Source organism: Castor canadensis, chromosome 14, assembly GCF_047511655.1.
Source record: "Castor canadensis chromosome 14, mCasCan1.hap1v2, whole genome shotgun sequence".
In the NCBI taxonomy this organism is placed as follows: domain Eukaryota; kingdom Metazoa; phylum Chordata; class Mammalia; order Rodentia; family Castoridae; genus Castor; species Castor canadensis.
Genome location: NC_133399.1, coordinates 108,045,120 through 108,065,341, shown reverse-complemented (window position 1 = coordinate 108,065,341; position 20,222 = coordinate 108,045,120).

Below are 20,222 nucleotides of genomic sequence, written 5' to 3'. Positions count from 1 at the left end.
CAACAGGAGAGCCCCCCACCCCCTTCCTAAGTGCACTGGCTGACACCGTGATGCTCAGCCTGCACCTCCCTCTTCTAGGAAGCCATCCACATTTCTCTTCTCCTCAGCTGGCCAGGTGTCCCTCTACCTGCCTAGGTCATTCTTGTCTACTCCAGTCCCACCTTCCCAGCCACCTCTGGGTCCGTCCTTCCTCTACCCACCTTGCCACCACCTAAGAACATCACCATTCCTTGCCTAGACCTTGCCAGCCGCACACCCCAGCTGCCCCTTCTCCCCAGCGTGGCCAGACAGATGCAAACAAAGCCGACGTGGACCGGGATGGGTGAGGGTGCTTGTGGGTCACTGCCAGGTTCTGCCTCTGCTGCCCTCGGATCTCTGAACTCCGTTTGGTGTCAGCTGTTCCTCTCTCTGGCTCCATACACCAGTGCACATGGATGAAAGGGGACAATGTCAGCGTCTTGCTGCACAGCTTTCTGTGGCTGCTCTGACCCAGGCCGAAGCTCTCTCCTGGCTTCTGAGGCCCCAGCACCATCCAGACCCTTCTTTCTTCTCCAGCCTACCCGGTTGCTCTGGCCACTGGCCTGGCAGCCTCGCCTTTCTTTGCCTGGCTCTTGGCAACCCTGGAACACTCTGCCCATGGGCAGCTCTTTCTCGGGGACGCTGTCCTGAACCCCAGCAGGTGCCCTCTAAACACCAGGAGCACTTTGCACCTGCGGTTCTCTCTCAGCCTTCTCCATTCTCTCTTTCAGCGCCTGACCCGAAGACCAGGCGGGCATGTCGTGCCAGGTGTGACTATTTAATTCACCGCCGTGCGCGCCTGGCACGTAGTAGGCACGCTCAGCTTCCCGAGTGCTATGATGGGCTCTGCCACAGCTCTTGTGACATCACGTGTTATGAGTCTACCAGATTCGTCACTTCTGCCTCACCTGCTTGTCCCACGAAGGTGTGGACAATGGCTTTCTTGCCTCTGGGGCCCGGTGCCTCTTGCAGGCCTGCATGGTGCCTGGCACCGGGCAAATGTCTGTAAGTTGAATAATCAGCGTCACAAAGTGAGACTGAGAGGGAACCCAGTTACCGAGAACCGGGGACTGAGCTTCCCTGGTTCTCCACCCATTTTGGCCAGCCCCATTTTCCCGTGCTCTGTGGCCCCGCAGCCTGGACCTTTGTGGATCTGATATGTTTTCCCCATCCAGTTATTGGAACGTATATGTGAGCCTCAGTCTACCTATTCTAAGGCCTGTTTGGTCATAAAAACAGAATGAACAATGACAAAAACCTCATAGATTTACCAAGCCACACGGCACAGTTGGGAGTTCATAAGTAATCTGGGAGTTTCAGACACAGCATCTTCTTGTAGTCTTTGCAGCAGTTCTGTGAGGTAGGTGTAATTAGTACCTTTCCCATTTGATATAGGAGGACATTTTTTGTTGTTCTGTTTTTGTCTGTGCAGAGGATTGAACCCAGGTCCTTGTGCTAGTGCTCTACAACTTGAGTCACAACTCCAGTCCTTTTTTGCTTTAGTTATTTTTCAGATAGTTCTCACTATTTTTTTGCCCGGTCTGCCTACTCATGCCACCCATATAGCTGGGATTACAGATATGAATCTCCATGCTTTTTTTAATTGAGATGGGTCTCACTGACTTTTTGCCTGGGCTGGCTTTGAACCACAATCCTCCTGATCTCTACCTTCTGAGTATGCATAAACTACTGTACTGAGTCCTAATATCACAGAATTCTTGCTGGGACTCTGATCTTTTTCTTTTTTGGTGGTACCAGGGCTTGAACTCAGGGACTTCACCTGAGATAGGGTCTCGCGAATGATTTGCCCAGGCTGGCTTCGAACCATGATCCTCCTGATCTCTGCCTCCCAAGTAGCTGGGATTACAGGGGTGAGCCACTGGCACCCGGCTGGGACTCTGATCTTAGTGGACATACCACTTGTTGCTGGGCGTTCTGACATTTTATTTGGAGGGCCTGGACACTGGGACCTCAGAGGCTACTTGGAACTGAAGTGGGGTCAGCCTAACTGCTTGCTTCAGGATGCAGCACACAGAGAGCTATGGGTTTTACTGCGCTTGGTTCAAGGCAGACTTGGTCATGACTTGTTTCTTTTATCATTTATTACCACTGTCATCAGCACTGTTTTATCATCTTCATTGTTATCACTGTCAGGCCCATACTAAGACAGGAGCTGGGACACTAGAGATACACAAGGGTACGTGGTACTGTCCCAATGTCCACAAATATCCCACCTGGCCTGGAGCACAGAGACCCTCTCGTCCAAGCCCAGAACTCTCCAGAAAAAGGAGTGAGGCCCAGAGAAGCAAGGAGGGCATCCCTAGTCAGGTTATCAGTCAGGACTTGAACTCAAGCCTCTGGCCCCACATAGTGCTGCTTCCTCTGCTTCCTGTTACCTGCCTATTGGTCAGGTATATGTGACAATTTGGCCAGGCCACAGAATCCAGGCGTTTAGTCAAACTGTAAGCTAGGTGCTGCCGGGAAGGTACTTTGTAGATCTGGCTGACATCTGCAGCCAGTTCCCTGGGAATGAGGGAAATTACTCCCAATTGCTGGCGGGCCTCATCCAATCAGTAGAAGGGTTTATGAGCAAAATGGAGGTTTCCTGAAAAAGAAGAAATTCACCTCAACCACAGCAACAATACCTGTCTGAGCTTCCAGCTGTGCCTGCCCTGCAGACTTGGGGTTTCAACCCACGTGAGCCAATACCTTAAAATAAAATTTTTAATTATCTGTTTCTCTCCCCCACCTCTTCTTTCATTATCTATTTATGTATCTATCTGTTATCTCACACCTGTCTATCTATATCATCTATCAATCTATCATTCTATGTATTTACCTCTATTAATATATAATCTATCAATATCTAATCTATATCTATTAATCTATCATTTTAATCATTCTATCTATCTCTATAATCAATAAATCATTTATCTACCAATAACCTACCTATCCAGGTATCTATGTATCTCTCTCCATCCACCCATCCATCATCCATCCATCCATCCACCCATCCATCCATCCATCTTCCATCCATCCATCTTCCATCCATCCACCATCCAGCATCCATCATCCATCATCCATCCATCCATCTTCCATCCATTCATTTTCCATCCATCCATCCATCCACCATCCATCATCTATCCATCATCCATCATCCATCATCCATCCATCCATCCACCATCCATCCATCATCCATCATCCATCATCCATCATCCATCCATCATCCATCCACTCATCCACCCATCCACCCATCCATCCATCCATCCATCTTCCATCCATCCATTTTCCATCTATCCACCATCCATCCATCCATCTTCCATCTATCCACCATCCATCTATCATCCATCCATCATCCATTCACTCATCCACCCATCCACCCATCCACCCATCCATCCATCTTCCATCCATCCATCTATCCACCATCCGTCCATCATCCACCCATCATCCATCCACCCATCCACCCATCCACCCATCCACCCATCCACCCATCCATCCATCATCCATCCATCCATCCACCCATCCACCCATCCACCCATCCATCCATCATCCATCCATCCATCCATCCATCCACCCATCCCTCAGTGGAAATGAATGTGAACATTGCTCATGAATGCAGCTCAAGAGTGGACTGTGGGGACACTATTCATTGTTCTCCTAGTCCTTACCAATGGAACCTAATTTTGTTGGTGACAGCAATGTGCATGGGTTTTTTTTTTTTAAACCCCAACATGTCAGGGCCTCTCTCAGATTGGAGTGGTTATATCTTTGATAGCTTTTCCAGGGTTTGGAAAGGACACCTGCCCTTTATCCCTTTCTTTCTTCCAATCAAGAATGCAGAAATGATTGCTGGAGCAGCAGCAGTCATGTTGCAAGCATCTGAATGAGAATTCTGTCCTAGGGTCCCTGATAACAGCCAAGGCCTGCTGCGCCTGCCACCGGCTATCCTCTGGACTTTCCATGATGTGATAGAAGAAGGAAACACCCACTTCTGGCTTTAGCCAATTATGGTTTAAGCCGCTGGTGTTTGGGTTTAGAGTTCCATGTAGCTGCACTCAATTCTCAATTCTCAGCGGTATGGTGCTGGGGATGGAACTCAGAGCCCTGTGTATTCTAGGCAAATACACTACCACTCAGCCAACTCCTCTGGGATTGAATTTCTGAGCCCCCACTAGGGTCAGATGAGGTCGAGAGGTGGGCCAGGCAGGGCGGGGGGGAGTTCTTGTTCACAGAACCAAAGTGATTTGCCAGAGCCAGGAAGTGGGGCGTCAAGGCTTCAGGATGTCTCCCTGGTCGCCCATATGAGCTGCACGTCCAGCTTCCTGTCAGGACCCTCAGAAAGCGAGTCAGTCATCCTGGAGTCATTGCCAGAACTGGGGGAGGGTGGAGGGAAAGGGAGGCTGGGAACCTTCTCATGAATATAAAGGATGCCCCATTGAGGATAAACCCTCCTGTGTGTCCTCCCCCATCCTGCCATGTATACTTTTGGGAACACAAATTTAGTCTCTGTGAGTCTGAGCCCATGAGGCAGGCAGGGAATCCAGTGTCCCCAGGGAAGAACCAGCTGTAACCCAGACCTTGCTACAGGTTATGATGGTCCAGCCCTGGCCTCTGGAGCTGGGATGGGTGACATAAATAGTCCAGAGAGGTATCTTTAGGACACAGACACTTTCACCATGTTTCTTATTCATTCATTCATTCCCCGAGAGTGACTACTGAGCACTTACAGTCGATAGCATGAGGCACAAACATGGCTGGTGAGGCCTCATGTGACATGGCACTGACTACTTCTGGGATCTCGATTCTGACTCCATCCCTCCTAGATCCTACTTAGCTCTGTCTCTACTGTGGACTTTCTGAGCACCAGGCCAGCTTCTCCTCCACGCTTTGTCCTATGTCTGACTTCCTTCCTGAGGTGATTCTCCCAGGGCAGCCTGGCCAGCTCACCTCACTCAGGCCTCCGTTAAATGTCCTGTCTTCAGATGCACCTGTGCCCCCTGCCTGACACTGTGTCTGGACCACAGCCCCAGCTGGCTAGCAGTGTCCCTAGCTTCATCCTTTGCAGCCCTGGTTCTATCTGTCCCTACCTACTTCCTGGGCATGTGTCTCTCCTTCTAAGAGCAGGGTTTGGTGGCTCCCCAGTAGGGACCTGTCCCATTCTCTGTGGCTTGTAGCTTCCCTCCTTAATGTTCGTACCCTGGCTCCAGGGATTTCCAGGGCAAGGCAGGGTAAGCCAACCAGGCCAGCATCTGAAACCCGACAACAGAGCACCCAGGGGGCCGGGAAGTCTTGGAGAAAGTGCTGTGCACCTGAGACCCAGCAGGGGACTGAGGACAGGGAGAAGAGAGAGAATGGGCTGGCAGGTGAGTCCTAAGGGGAAAGTTGGGGATCACCTCTGCTCCTGCAGTGGTTGACAGAGAAAGATCAGTAAGATGGGGCTCAAAGTCATAGCCAAGAAGAGTCTAGAAGAGCCGTGGTACTGACCCTACCTTCAGTGCTGCGGGGAGCCCTGGGAAGTTGGTGTAGAGCTAGAGCTAGGCACTCCCCAGGGGTCAATGTCAGGTTTTATGGACACTGAGCCTCTCTTCGTATGGGAAGACGGCTGTGGAGGAAGGCTAGAGGAGGCAGGAGACAGTGAGGCTCAGTGGCCCTACAGGAGAAGTGGGCAAGATGTCCAATGGGGGGACAAAGACAGGGCTCAGTTGGCAAGGGAGGAGCTGCAGTCTCCGTCCACAGTGTGCTGGTGTAACAGAGTCCACAGCCCGAGAAGTTGATAATGGACAGAGATTTACCAGCGCACAGGTTCTGGAGGCTGGGAGGCTAGGAGGCCAAGGCAGAGGGGCCGGCGTCTGGCCAGGAACTCCCTGCTGCACAATTCCCTGGCAGAAGGGGAAAGAGAGGACAAAGAGCAAGAGCTTGAATTCTCATGATAGGGACTGACAGGGAGCTGCAGCCTGCAGCTGAAACCCAGGAGAAGATCCCGGTCCCCATAGCGTTGTCTCTCCTGATCACACATTGCTTTTGCACCTTCCTAAAGCCAAAATTCACAGCCAAATCCTTGGAAGTCAGGGGCTGTCTCTCAAGGTCTGGAGAGTTGGTGCTCTGGGATGAATGGGTTTGGGTCAAGGCAGAAAGTTTTCCTGTGGGTGTGGCCAGAGGTCAGAGGCTGAGGAGGGACAGGAGAGAGCTTGGGAGCCAGAGAGATGAATGGAGAGACTGGAGACCCCAGAACATCTGCCCCTGAGATGCTTTTTTCAGAATCTCCCAATCCTACAACAGTATCAGACATTATATAATAAGGACTTGGTATTTGTTGAATTGATGAGGAAAGAGGCCCTGGGAAGGCAGTAATCTTGATACTGACATCCTGTTGGTTTGCAGCTTACCACGGCCAGTCACTTCCAAAATGACAGCCCAGCAGCCCTGCCACTTCTGCTGGGCAGTTGCAAGGGAAGCACTGTGTTGTTGGTGGGCATGACAGCAGGATACAGAAGACGCAAACGCCGGAAAGTGGCGTTCTGAGTGTGGCCTCGTGTGCTGCGGGATGAGTTGGGTTCTTCAAGTTCATATGTTGAAGTCTTTGGTCCTTCAGGATGTGAGTGTATTTGGAGACAAGGTCTGTAAAGATGTAATTAAGGTAAATGAAATTATTGGGATGGGCCCTAATGCAATCTGACTGGTGTCCCTAAAGGAAGAGGAGATAAGAACACCAAGAAGAAGGTTCTGGCAGTTGTGGTTTGTGGAAATGCAGTCCACTCCTGGGAAGGCCTCGGAGCTAACGCAGTGCCCCTCAAGGGTGGCAGAGGCAGGGACGACATTCAGAAAGCTGGGTTCCTGTTAGGGAAGAAGAGAGCACGTTCTATGGAAAGGCCAGAAGTATGAAAGTGACACTTACCAGACAGGACCCAGGGGAGGCAGCAAAGTGTGCGGACGAAAGTCGACAACAGAATGTACAATGCCCACGAGGGAAGGCATTGCCCAGTCTTGAGCTTCCTCTGGTGGCTGGGAAAGACAGGGACAAGGCACATGGAGAAAGCCTGTCCAGCGGCTGCTCCATCCCAGCTGCAGCCACAGGTGATGCAGAAACCTGCTGTAGTACGTGCTCTGTGCATCCATGGACTGTGGCAAAATTTAATGCCAGTCCTAGGTCCCAGGAGCTAGCTGTGACCTCCTCCTGCCACTTTTGTAGGACCCTTTTGTTCCCTGCATCTTCAGTCTTGCACCAGCTGCCCACTCTGGCTATCATCTTACCTCTCTTCTGCCTTTTGCTGGTCAGCTTTGCTGAACCATGGATCACAGTAGGTCTCTATTTCCTCCTATTCTTTCTCCCAAGCCTGCTCTCTGCCTTCTTTCCCTACTGGGACAGCTCACCCAGGTCCTAGGCTCTCTGGGCTGTCACAAGCCCACCATTCCCCAGCATCCTCCTCCTCGGTGTCTCAGTAGCTCTCGGCAGGACCACTCCCTACACTCAAAACCCTCATTCTTGGTTCTCAGATGCTGGATCCTATTGCTTCCTGGCACCCTTCTCCCTGTTCCTGTTTGATTTTTCATCCCCCTTCCCATCTAATAAGTGAAATCCCTCGGCTTTCACAGACGGGCGATCCCCACCTATCATGCGGGCTGACCTGAGCATCTGACAGCTGGAAGCAAAGCTTCCTGCCATCTGCTTGCAGAACCAATCAGCTCCATGTTGGATCCATGTTGGCTGAGCCTTGGCCTCTCGATGGCTGTCCTCCCTGTCTCCAAGTTCCCACAACTAGCTTTCACCTGATTACCTCCAGTGAGGAAAGTGCCAAGCTGGAGGTCACAGTTCATCCCTTCCACAGCCAGCTCTGCACCTAAATGGGGCTATTCTTTAAAAAGAAAGCTTTTCATCCTCAAAGAGAGTAGTTTTGAGAATTCCAGGCTCCAACAGTTCCCCACAAGTGTTGCATAAACCAACACAATGGATTTCATCTAAAATGATGGAATTCATCAGGAGAGCCCATTGTGTGGGGGGGGAAGCTGGTTATTAACAAGGGTAGAGTAACAGCCAATGGCCTGTCTTCGTGTCAGCCCGCTCTCTCTGGTCTCCATGTCCGTAATACTTGTCCGATGTTGCGTCACCCTCTTTCCTTTCCTGCTTTCGTCAGAGTGGTGGTAGTCGCCTACTTTCTCCTGGTGTCCCCTACTTCAGACTTGGTGTTCCTGTCTGCTTCACTGCAGGCCATGGCCACCTCATGGCTGGAATTGTTGGGACTCCTGGTGCTTGGAGGGCTTCCTGCAAGCCCCCAGCTGCATTGAAATCTTCACGAATGCCCCCTTGGGCAGAGAGAGGGCCAGCAGCCCATAACTTGTCAAAGGTAACAATTCTTCCTGCAGCTGGCATCCCGCTAATCCTTTTGGGCTTGTCATAATCCAGCTCTCTTCTGGGGATGCTGCCAGGGTGGTGATTCTCAGTGCAAGAGGGCAGCTGCTGAGCACAGGGGCTGGGCTCTGGCTGTGGAACTGGGGAGGCCAGCCCAGAGGGCCAGGGGAACACACCAGCTGTGGGGACAGAGGCAGAAGCCTCCACCTGGGCTTGACCTTCCCCTGAGGATAGTCCCTGAGTTCCTGAGCTCAAACTATGAGCTCCTGAACCAAACTATGCCTGTGGGCTTCCTGGAAGGTGGTGAGTCAGTGGCTGCTGTGATTGGTGGGGCAATCACAGGGGTGCACAGGGAGTCTTGGCCCTGGGAAATCCCAGAAAATGGGGGTTGCATTTCTTGTGGGGGCTGCTGGATGGGATGCTGGGGGTGGTGCAAGGTCGGACCTCTTCCTCACAGCCTGCCGGGCAGTTGGGAGCAGGTCATGTTCAAACACAGCACTGCTGAGTTTCAGGTTTCTGCTCGTTGATTTATGCGTTGTTAGCATCACAGCCTGCCTGGTTCTCCCACCTGGACCTGGAGGGTGAACAATGCAGTGTGGAGCCAGCGAAGGGGAAATCTCTCTTGAGGACCTCCTTGGGCTCTGGGAGTGGAAAGGGGGTGGATGCCCCTTGCTGGACTACTGCAGGGTGAGGACAGCTGGGCAGGGGTTGCTTCTGGGGAAGGGGCCCAGTTTGCTTCTCAGAGGACCTAGATGCAAAGCAAAAGTCTCTGAAGAACCAGAGAGTCTCGAAAATGGGGCTGGAGGCTGCTAGGTGTGGCCTCATTGAATTTTCTCTACTGGCTTTGCGATTAGCATCTGTGCTGTTTTTACCAAAGGAACTGATGTGCAGAGAGACTATGTCATGAAAGGACCACAAAATCAACCTGGGTCTTCTCTGTTTGTGGTCAGGACACTTCTTGGATGGGCAGACAAGAGCCATTCTCCTGCCCCAGGGCTCAGCTTGGGGCTGTTGAGAGGTTTGCAGAAGGGCACATGGTCAGCGTGCGTAGGCTCATAGACCAGTCCCCAGCATGGTGGCTGCACTCACACACCAGGTTACACCTCATGGCCACTTCCCTCTGCCGAAGTTCTCACGGAGGGGAAGTCCCCACTCGGCCCAGCTGCTGTGTAGTGACGAGAAAGGGTGGAAGGCCATGGCCTGCCTGTGGTGCGTCCCTGGAGGAGGCCGTGGGGGACATCGGGGGCCCTCCGTTTGGGAAGGCGTGAAGGCCTGAGATGCATCCAGCCAGACAGCGAGGACGTCCTCCACAGGAGTGTGACCGGAACCATTCTCTCTTTATCCTCTTAGTTACATCTTGAAATCTGAAATCCTCTTACAAATCGAGTGACAGTGGACAGGCCTGCTTTCCTCTCTTAACCTAGGGGGAAGCCAAGGGCTGGCCACCACTCCCACCCCTTTAGTGTTTTGGTGTGTGTGTGCACACATGAGTTGGGGCACTCATGTTAGAGGGCAAAGCTGGTGTTACAGGGCAGCCCTGGCCCGTCACACACACAGCCCCTCGCCAGCTGGCTACATGGTGCTCTGCTCTCTGCGCTTCGGTGCCCTAAGTGGAGAACGAATGAGGGGCTAAACTAATCCGTGGGTTTTTGCAACTCCATGGTCCATGTAGGCAGTGCTCCCTGGCTTTTCCAGCTCCACGTTAAATAAGCCCAGTCCTTATAACCTTCCCCCATAAAACACATTTTCCAATCCTTTAATCATCCAGGTTATTTTTCTCTGAACTCCCTCCAAGAGGCCTGTGTCACTGGATAAGTATGTCATATAAATTAGTCAGTAAATCAATCTGTCAACAATCGCTGTTGAGTAAGCCCTACTTTGGCTTGCTAGAGGTGCTGGCCTGATACAGCCCAACCACACAGGAACAACGAGGGTTCTCACCCTGCCTCAGAACTAGGTTCATTTGTCCAGCCATGGTCTGAGGCACTAGGAACACATGGGGAGGACATTGTTCTCTCTCATGTCACCATTCCTGAAAGATCGGGGCCTTCCTCCAACATGGAAGTCTGAAAATGCCAGACATAAACACTGGGCATCTGTTCAGAGCTCTGCTGGGTACCAGGACGGTACTGACAATGGGTGTGAAGCTGTCCCTGGCCACAGGGGTGTTAGGTAGGTGCATGAGGAGAAGAGAGTAGGGGTACAGAAGGAAGGGTGAAGGGTCGTGGGCAGTGGGCTAGAGAGTCTCAAGACTGCAGACAGGATGTTGGTGTCAAGACTTAATTTCCTGATACAGTATATTCAATTACACGGTGGAGTAGTCCAGAGAGCTCAGAATTGGGAGAAGAGCAGCTCTTTATTTGAAGAGTGTTTTGCTCTCGTTAGCTGCATGAACCATTCGATCTTTCTCGAAGGTAACATGGAATGAACACTTCAGCTGAGCTGGCATCACCTTGTAGCGTGCCTGGTGCGTGGCAGGTGACAGGAGGAGTTTCCCCTCTCTGCTGCCTCATTGTGGTTTCGCGAGCTCCCCAGCATATCTGGGAATACCCGCATATTGCACCTGTGCCATGCGCGAACTGGGACACTGAGTTCCAAGAATCTAGTAGGAGACATGCAACACAAGTGTGTCTGCTCACAGTGCCAATGGATCCTAAAATGGTTCCCTTTTAACTTCAACACAGCCTTTGTTTACAGTGCATCCAGTACGAGCTTGGACCAGCAGCATGGGCCTGGCTTTTTATCATCATGGCTATGTTCGTACGGTGAAAACATGCTGTTTTCACTTTAGCATCAGTTTGCTGTACTAGAGAGTACTTAATCCTTGATCAAAACCTGTATCTAACCTATCCAGGGAGTTTTGGACCAATCAGAAGGCATCCAGGGTGCAAAGAAGTGCTTTTCAAACTCCAGGATGCAGCAGAATCACTTGGAGGTCTTGGGATGCCTAACACTGCTGTGCTCCATCCCAGAGTTTCCCACTCGGGAGCCTGGGCTGGATGGCAATTTGCATTTCTCAAAAGCCCCGGGGATGCTGAGGGCCTAGGCCTGAGGTCTGCGGGTACAGGAAGAGCAGCCGTGGAGTTTTGTGGGGCTTGGCCAAGTGCATCGATCCTTCTGAACCTGCGTCCTAACTTATAAATGTTTACCTTCTAGACTAGCCTATTATCTCAAGGTAACAATTAGATAAATTATTTTAGAGCACTTTGTGAACTATAAAATGCCACATAACTATTAACACCTTAAGGTGGCCCTTCAGCTTTGACTCGCCTGTAAAATGAGGGTAATAGTAGTTATTTTTGTAAAGATTAGGTGAAATGACCTGCATAAAAGCGTGTTACGAAACATACAGAACTACAGAGTCTTGTTCTTTTAACTTCTCATGTGTACCGTCCCAGGACTCCCCGAAGGCGCATCTCGTGTGCCAACCTTGGTCGCGTGACAGCTCATTATTACAGACGTTGAGAATGCACGATTGTATTTAGGGTCCTGGCTGATACACTCTGTCCTGTTGGCCCCTCTGGTCAACACCGCACTTCAGGTCACAGTTAGGATGCTCTAGCTCCAAGAAAAAGAGTTCCCAACTAAAAACAGATTTAAGAAGATGGGATTTGTTGGCTCATCTAACAAAAATTCCAGAGGCAGGTTGGGGGTTGATTAACTCACTAAAGGCTCTGCAGTTCCCTTGGCTTTCTCTCGTGATCACACGGTGGCTGCAGCAACACCAAGAATTTCATACACAGAGCACAATGTCTAAAAGCAAGAGGAGATGTCACCATCTTAGTCCCTGACTTACGCCCTTTTAATGGGTGAAAACACTTCTTGGAATCTTCTCATTGGCCAGGGTTCCATCACAGGCCCCAAAACAAGGGGAAGTAGAATCGCATAATTGGCGAAGGCTGGTCCACGTTCAATCCTGGGGACTGAAATGCCTAGGGAGCACATGACCACCCAAACAGGCCTCTGTCAGCCCACAAGGAGTGGTGCGGGGATGGCTGGAGGGGAGGCGACCAACCGTATCTGCCACCCTCCAATGCCTCTGTCCAATGGGACTCGTGTTCTTAAGTGTAGGTAGAGACCTGCACTCGATACTCCCACATGTTGCAAGGTCTTCCTGGTGTGGGAAGCACAGCCAGCAAGGAGCCCAGCAGAACTTCCGCCAGCTGCTACACAGGCACTGGCGAACCCTTGTGAGGATGCTGAGTGTCCTGGAGGCCAAGAACAACTGTCCACAGCACACCAGCCTCCTTCTTGGTGGGCCAGTCAGGGCCCAGTGGGTCAGGGTGAGACCACAGCCTGCTGGACCCGCTGGCCACAGGTGTGTCTCAGGCGGAGCCCTAGACTGTGTTGCTATGGTGTGTCATGCTTTCTCCTGAGCCTAGCAGAGTCCTGGCACCTAGGGTGGCCTCTTGATAAGTACCTGAGTGGTGGTGGCAGGGAGAAGCTTGAAGGTCCCGAGTACCACAGGGTGGGTGATGGGAGGTGGTGAGAGGAAGGGGGTTTGCTGGCGTTCTAAGGAAGTCTGGTCTGTGGGTTGTTTGAATCTCATTCTTCCTCCTCTAAGAGCCTTGTTAGTCCCATGAGGTGAAGCCAGGGCTTTCCAAGGAGCAACTCCCAGGCTTTCATTCCTGTCTAGGCTATGGCCTGGCAGTTCCAAGAGGAAGTAGGACTGAAGAGGGGACGGCCACAGTCATCCTTGCCTTTACCCCTCAGGCCCAGGGGCATCATTCCTGGCCCAAGGACCCCATCCTGGATCCCGTGAAGCATCGTGGGAAAGTTGTGAGGTGACACTGTGGGAGCGTCTTTGGGAAGGTGTGGGCAGGAGTGAGGAGGCAGCTGCTGGGAAGGCAGAACGCTATGTCCTATTGCCTGGGTGTGTGGCATTTGTCAACACTTAGCAAAAGGGATTTCTCTAGGCAAGTTCCCGGCCAGAGTCTCAGCCAGCTCAGGAGTCCAAGGAGCCTCCTTGATCTGTTTATTGAAGCTGCATTTTACTTTATTTTGGGCAGAGTTTGAACTCAGGACCTAATGCTTGCTAGGCAGATGCTCTTCCACTTGAGCCACTCTACCAGCTCTTTTGTGTTGAGTTTTTCTGAGATAGGGTCTTGTGAACTAATTGCCCAGGGCTGGCTTCGAACTGAGATCCTCCTGATCTCTGCCTTTTGGATAGCTAAGATTATAGGCATGAGCCACTGGCGCCCGACTGAAGTTCCATTTTAGTGGCAAAGATATGGAGGCCACTTCAGAGGAGATGGAGAACCAAGGGCCTCAGAAGGCCCATTCCCAGGCCTTTCCCTGTCTTACCAATGCTTGCTTTAAAAGCCCGGAAGTGTGCATAGACCCAGGGAGGGGTAGGAGGCCATGACTGCTGGACTCAGAGCTCTGAGTCTCCGGTCTGTTTATGTGGGACCTATCTGCCTGTGGACCTCTGGGAGGGGCCTCGAACCTATACCGAAAAACAATAGTAGCCATCAGAAAGCAGAAAATATGTATGTTTGGGAGAATGTGGGGAAACTGGAACCTTGGGTTCAGTGATGAGGTTGTAATATGTGTCAACTCTACCCAAAGCAAGGAGGCTTCTCAGAAAATAAAACTCAGAACTGCCGTGTCACTCAGCAAGCCCACTTTCACCCAAAAGAGTTGAAAGCAGGGTCACAAACAGAGATTGGCACACTCGTGTTCATAGCAGCACTGGTCACAATAGCCCAAGGTGCAAACAAGCCAATGTCCATCAGGGATGAACTGAAACAAAATTTAGTCTGTCCATACAATGGAATATTATTCAACCTTGAAAATGAAGAAAGTCCACAACAAGACTATTCTAAGTAAAATAAGCCAGTGTTAAAAGACAAATACTACCTGATTCCACTTGTACAAGCTACTTACAGGGCTCACACAAAGAGAGAGTAGAATGGGAGTGGCGGATTAGTCAGCTTTTCATCGCTGTGACCAAAATAACTGATACAAACAATTTAAGGGAGGAAGGGTGTCTTTGGCTCATGATTTCAGAAGGCTCAGCCCATGGCCACTCAGCCCCATGATGCTTGGGTCGCTGAGCTAATTTTGCAGGAACTCACAAGGGCAGGATAGCCCTCTACTGTTGCCCCAGTTCACCACAGCCCTGTGGACCATTGCTGGATACGCACTGCCTTGCAAGGTGTGGCCTGAGCACAGTTTCCTTCTGCTGGAGCAGTCCCTAAGAGGCTGATGACTGGGGGCTGTCTCCTGAGAAGATGCAAGGCATACACACAGTAGGCCTTCCACACACACTCATCTGTTAGTCACCTCAGTCTGTAGCCTTCTTAGCACTCTGAGAGAGCAGGATTGTTCTTGTTTTGAATGGAAGTTACTTGTCAGAAGTCCCATAGCCAGCCAGGGGCCAAATGGTTTAGAACTACTGAGTCCAGGTGCTGTCCACATGAGCCACCCTAGACGTGGGCCCTAGACTTTCACGGGGCTGGCTCTGACCCTCCTCATGGGCACCACTTCTTAGGTCACCAGAGAACAGAGGAACAAAGCATCCAGTGATCCTGAAACACAGCCCTGGGTCTGTGGTTTGGTTTCCAGCTTCCCACCTAAGCCACTGTGGGAGCCTCAGTGCTTAAACCTCTGAGCCTCTGCTTGCTCTGCATAAGGTAGGGGGAGAAGAGAACAGCATGTCCACAGGCTGCGCGGGTGTGTGAGGTTAGGTTGGCACAGGAACTCATCTATGAGCCCACGCGGATGCTTGTGCTCCTCAGCCAGCAGCTTCCTCAGCAGCCTCATGGCCTCTGCTTTGCCCAGCTCAGCCAGGTCCTTGGTGAACTCCCTCTGGCCTCCAGGCTTCAAGGTTCAGGGGCGGCTTCTGTCTTGGAGACTTGGTGCCAAGTTGGAGGTTTGCCCAGCCTCTGCTGAGAGCAGGAATGGAGCTGGGGCGAGGTTAGCCATGGGGTCTTGAAGATCAAGGATTTCTGTGAGGGGCAGAGAGAAGAGGAGGTAGGGAAAAGCCAAGGCACAGCCGGGAACTCCAGCCTCCATGGCGTGAGTGCCTGTGGGCCAGTGCCTGTGGAACCTGGCGAGTGGCCCCTGGCTCCTCGGTGGCTGACATAAGAACATGGCCTTCCGCCTGGCTGGTAGACTTGCAGGGACTGGGCTCCTTAGCACCAGCTGTGACATTTATAGGTGTCTCATTGCTGAACCTCCAGGTCCACGGGGACACTGAATGCTCTCAGTCACACGCCTCCTGACCTTCCCAGAAGCCCTCTTTCCTGGCAGGATGCACCCACCACAGTGACTCTGTCTCCTGCCTGTGCTTTTGAAACAGAGTGTGGACTGGTTGTTGACTGGATGGGGCTGGACCCCTTTTAGGGGTGGCATTTGGGAGATCTTCACTGCCGACCTGAACCTCCACTGATGAGGGTCTATTTGGTGCCAAGGACTGGAGTGTAGAAACCATGGTTTGGCAGAAACTCATAGAAATTCACTTACGTTTTTATGATTTCCTATTGTTTTTGTTTGTTTCCTCATTCCCAAAACAGTTTGAAAGATTACAGAAATCTGAGAGAGCATGAGGTAAGAGTATGGGGTCACTCAGACTGTGTGAAACCATGTCCAATAAATGGTACAAAATTCAGAGGAACTGCTTGATAAGTTGCACACACTAAGTGACTCCTTGGATGGATTGTTCACTTTATTGGCAACAGCAGCCCTGTATTCAGGCAGAGTTGTAAAGAAGTGTCCTATCTGAGAGAATGAATGGGAACATAAGACATCAGCGGTGAGGCGGGACACTGAGGGCAGCCTGGGTGGGCACTCATGGAGGGCTGGCTTGAGAGTTACAGCTGCAGCATCAGGCCTGCCCCTGGTCACCAGCTTCATGGCATCCCCAGGGAAAGCTGGTGCTGTGGCTGGATGTGGTTTGAGTGTGATCCCCAAGGCTCCTGTGTTGAAAGTTTGGTCCCCAGTGTGGTGATGTGGGAGGGGATGGAGCTCTAAGAAGAGGAGCCTAGTGGGAAATAATTAGGTCATTATGGCTATACTCCTGGAAGGAATTAATGTGGTTCTCGTGGGACCCTGGTTAGGTCTCACAGGAAGGTTGGTTTGAAGAGCAAGCCTGGCCCCTCCTCACACTCTGGCTTCTGGTAATCACTCTGGCACTCCTGCCACTGTGATGCCATCTACCACGAGGCCCTCGCCAGAGACCTAACCAACAGGGATGCCAATCTTGGGCTTTCAGCATCCAAAATTCGGCTAAATTATCCTCTTCCTTCTAAAGTACCCTGCCTTGGATATTTCATGAGAGCAAGGGAAAGTAGACAACTACAGCTGGTGAAACGCATGGAGTTTTGTTTGTGTTTATCTGTGGGAAGGTCCAGAGAGGAGGTCAGATTCACTAAGGATGGAGAGAGGAAGGGCTGGCTCCAGGGCTCTGCCCATGGGTGTTGTGACTGAGGTATGATCTGTGACTCTCAGTGGCATTTGTGTGCAAGGCAGGGAGTCAGGCCCTGTGGCTGGCTGTACGGTTTTGAGGAACCAGGTGGTCCAGGGATGGAGGGAAGTCCAGAAGTTGAACAAAAGGCTCTGCACTCTGGAAGCCACAGCTTCAGGCAGGCTTTCAGTATGGGCAGGACCACCTGGTCCACTTCCTCATTTTCTGGAGAAGAAACAAGTCTAGAGTCCCTAAATCCGCACTGCCCCAGAAAGACCAGCACCCGGGTCACCTAACGGCTGTCCTCAGGAACCCTGAGGTACTTGGATGAAGTTTGGTTTAAGCTAGATGGGGGCAGGAGCAGAGTGGAGCTGTCCCAGAGGGTAGAATTGGGCTGCATGCTCTCAGGACCCAACATGGCCTTTGTCATGGCCCAGGACTCTCCCTGGGAGCACACCCCTCTGCTGACAGATGCTGGAAGGTTCTGCTCCTCCCTCTGCAATCTCCCTCTTCCCGCCCCTGGCCACGTCTGCCAGCACGGTGCAGACTGCACCTGTTCTACTGCTCCTGGCCTTATAAGTCAGTTTTGTAACATCCTATGGCCTCCATTCTCGGAATTTCCATGGATCCATCAACACGTTTCTGGAACTTGGATGCCTTACTGCACACACCACCACCTGCCCAGGTGAGAGGAACCTGTGAGGCGTCAGGAGGAAGGAGTGTTTTTTCAGTGCCCCCATCAGGTCGTTGGCTGGGCCAGGACCTTCTGCTTCCTACAACCGGGTTGGCTTTCATCGTGTGGGCAGGTAAGACCACATTCCAGCCTGTTCTGGACTCCCTGTTACCTGGAAAGAGACAGGTAGGAAGACAGCTTCTTTCTCCTCCTCCTCCTCCTCCCTCCTCCTCCCTCCTCCTCCTCCCTCCTCCTCCCTCCTCCTCCTCCATCCTCCTCCCTCCTCCTCCTCCATCCTCCTCCCTCCTCCTCCTCCATCCTCCTCCCTCCTCCTCCTCCATCCTCCTCCCTCCTCCTCCTCCATCCTCCTCCCTCCTCCTCCTTCATCCTCCTCGTCCTTCCTTCTCCTCCTCGTCCTTCCTTCTCCTCCTTGTCCTTCCTTCTCCTCCTTGTCCTTCCTTCTCCTCTTTCCTCCTCCATCCTTCCTTCTCATCCTCCTCTTTCCTCCTCCTCCTCCATCCTCCTCCCTCCTCCTCCTTCATCCTCCTCCCTCCTCCTCCTCCATCCTCCTCCCTCCTCCTCCTCCATCCTCCTCCCTCCTCCTCCTCCTCCCTCCTCCCTCCTCCTCCTCCATCCTCCTCCCTCCTCCTCCTTCATCCTCCTCCCTCCTCCTCCTTCCTTCTCCTCCTCGTCCTTCCTTCTCCTCCTTGTCCTTCCTTCTCCTCTTTCCTCCTCCCTCCTTCCTTCTCATCCTCCTCTTTCCTCCTCCTCCTTCCTCCTTCTCCTCCTCTTTCCTCCTCCCTCCTTCCTCCTCCTCCTCCTCTTGTTCCTCCTCTCTATTCCCCTTTCTCCTCCTCGTCCTTCCTTGTCCTCCTCTTTCCTCCTCCCTCCTTCCTTCTCATCCTCCTCTTTCCTCCTCCTCCTTCCTCCTCCTCCTCCTCTTGTTCCTCCTCTCTATTCCCCTTTCTCCTCCTTCTCCTCCTCCTCTTCATCTGCATCTTGGTTCTCTTCCTCCTCCTCTTTCCAAGACATGATTATAAATGCTTTCCGCTCTTTCTGAGAAGCCAAGAACCCAGCTGTCTTCACTGTGCTCGGGTGCTCGGGTGGCCCGTGGCAGGCCAGCCATCCCAGGGAGAAGGTGGGCTGAGGGTGGTCAGGTGGTCAGCAGAGGAAGGCCTGTACCGGGTGATTCAAATGCACGCTGTCATTGAGCAACGTGGCCGTGAGTCCTCTTCAGGTCCGTGTTAGTTTATCTCTAATTATGTAACGAATAAGAGGGGGAAAACACCCCAAATTGTCCTGGCCTGTGTGACTCAAATCTCCATTGTGACTTATGCGAAGTCCCGCCTTTAAAGAAGGAGAAAGAACCTTGCTGACTGCTCTTCCTCTGAAGGTGGTTTCGTGTTTTTCAAGGTTTATCACAGTTTTGCAGTTGTTCTGCTCTCTTCCTGAAAGCCCCCAGCTTTCTTCTTCCTCTCAGTGAAGTTACTGATCATCTAGTTCAGGGCTCCTGTAACCCAATACGGCTGGGCTGCCTGGTAGTCCATGGCAGGGGCTGTCACTAGCAAAGAGGCACCATTCTGACATTTTTTTAAAAATTAAAACCTGTTTGTTTACTAAAACCTCCCTGAAACATCCCACGGAGGTAATTCCACAGCAAGGTCTTCTTCATCTACTTTTCCTTCAAGCTTATAAAACTTTTTCTCATAATCTGGGATTTGAACTCAGGGCCTTGCACTTGCTAGGCGGATGCTCTACTGCTCGAGCCATGTCTCCAGCCCTTTTTGCTTGGTTATTTTGGAAACAGGCTCTCACTTTTTGCCCAGGCTTGCCTGCACTCTAATTCTCCTATTTCAGACTTTCCTATGTTGCTGGGCTGACAGACACTCTCCACCACGCCCAACTATTGACTGAGATGTGGTCTTACAAACTATTTGCCCCAGCTGGCCTCTAACCAAGCTCTTCTTGCTCTTACCCTCCCAATTAGCTTTAATTACAGGTGGTGTGGCCACCGCCTGGCTTTCTTTTCATAATTCTGTCTTTTTACTCTTTTCCCTCGCTTTCAACTTCTCACTTATTTTTATTCTACATAAGTGTTGGGGTTTTTTTCCCCAAAAAACTTTCCTTTTTTGTTTGTTTTCTGAGACAGGGTCTCACTGTGCAGCCCAGGCTGGCCTAGAACTCAACATCCTCCTGCCTTAGTCTCCTGATTGCTGGGATCACAGGCCTGCACCACTCCGCCTGGCCGCTCCAGAACTTGCTAGTGTTAATAAGTCCAGCCATTGTCAACCGTTTCAATCCTATAAACTTACTCATTCCCTCTTAGGTACAACTAAAACCCAAGTCAATGCATCATCTCCCCTCTGCAGTGGTGGAGACCTCGGGATTGGGCTGGGGAATCAGAACAGAGAGAAATGTGGTGAGAGGTGTGGGATTAGGTTGACTGCCTCTAATGGAAAAATCAAATGTCAGGGGCTCAAACGAGAAACTCAGAAGCAGTCTGGATGGTATGGCATCGCCAAGGTCATTGGCATCCGAGTTCCTTTTGTCTTTCATCTATAGTACTGGATTCCATTGTGATTTCAAAATGGTGTCTGTAATGCCAGCCATTACATACAGGTTCCAGGCATCTGGAAGGAGAAAGGAGCAAGGGAGAAAGGTTTTAACAACCTTTTAAGAGTTTCTTAGATGATCCTTCAAATGACTTGTGTTTAAACTCATTAACCCATTCCATCTGAGAAGGTACTTTAGAAATGTGGTTTTATTAACTGGAAATA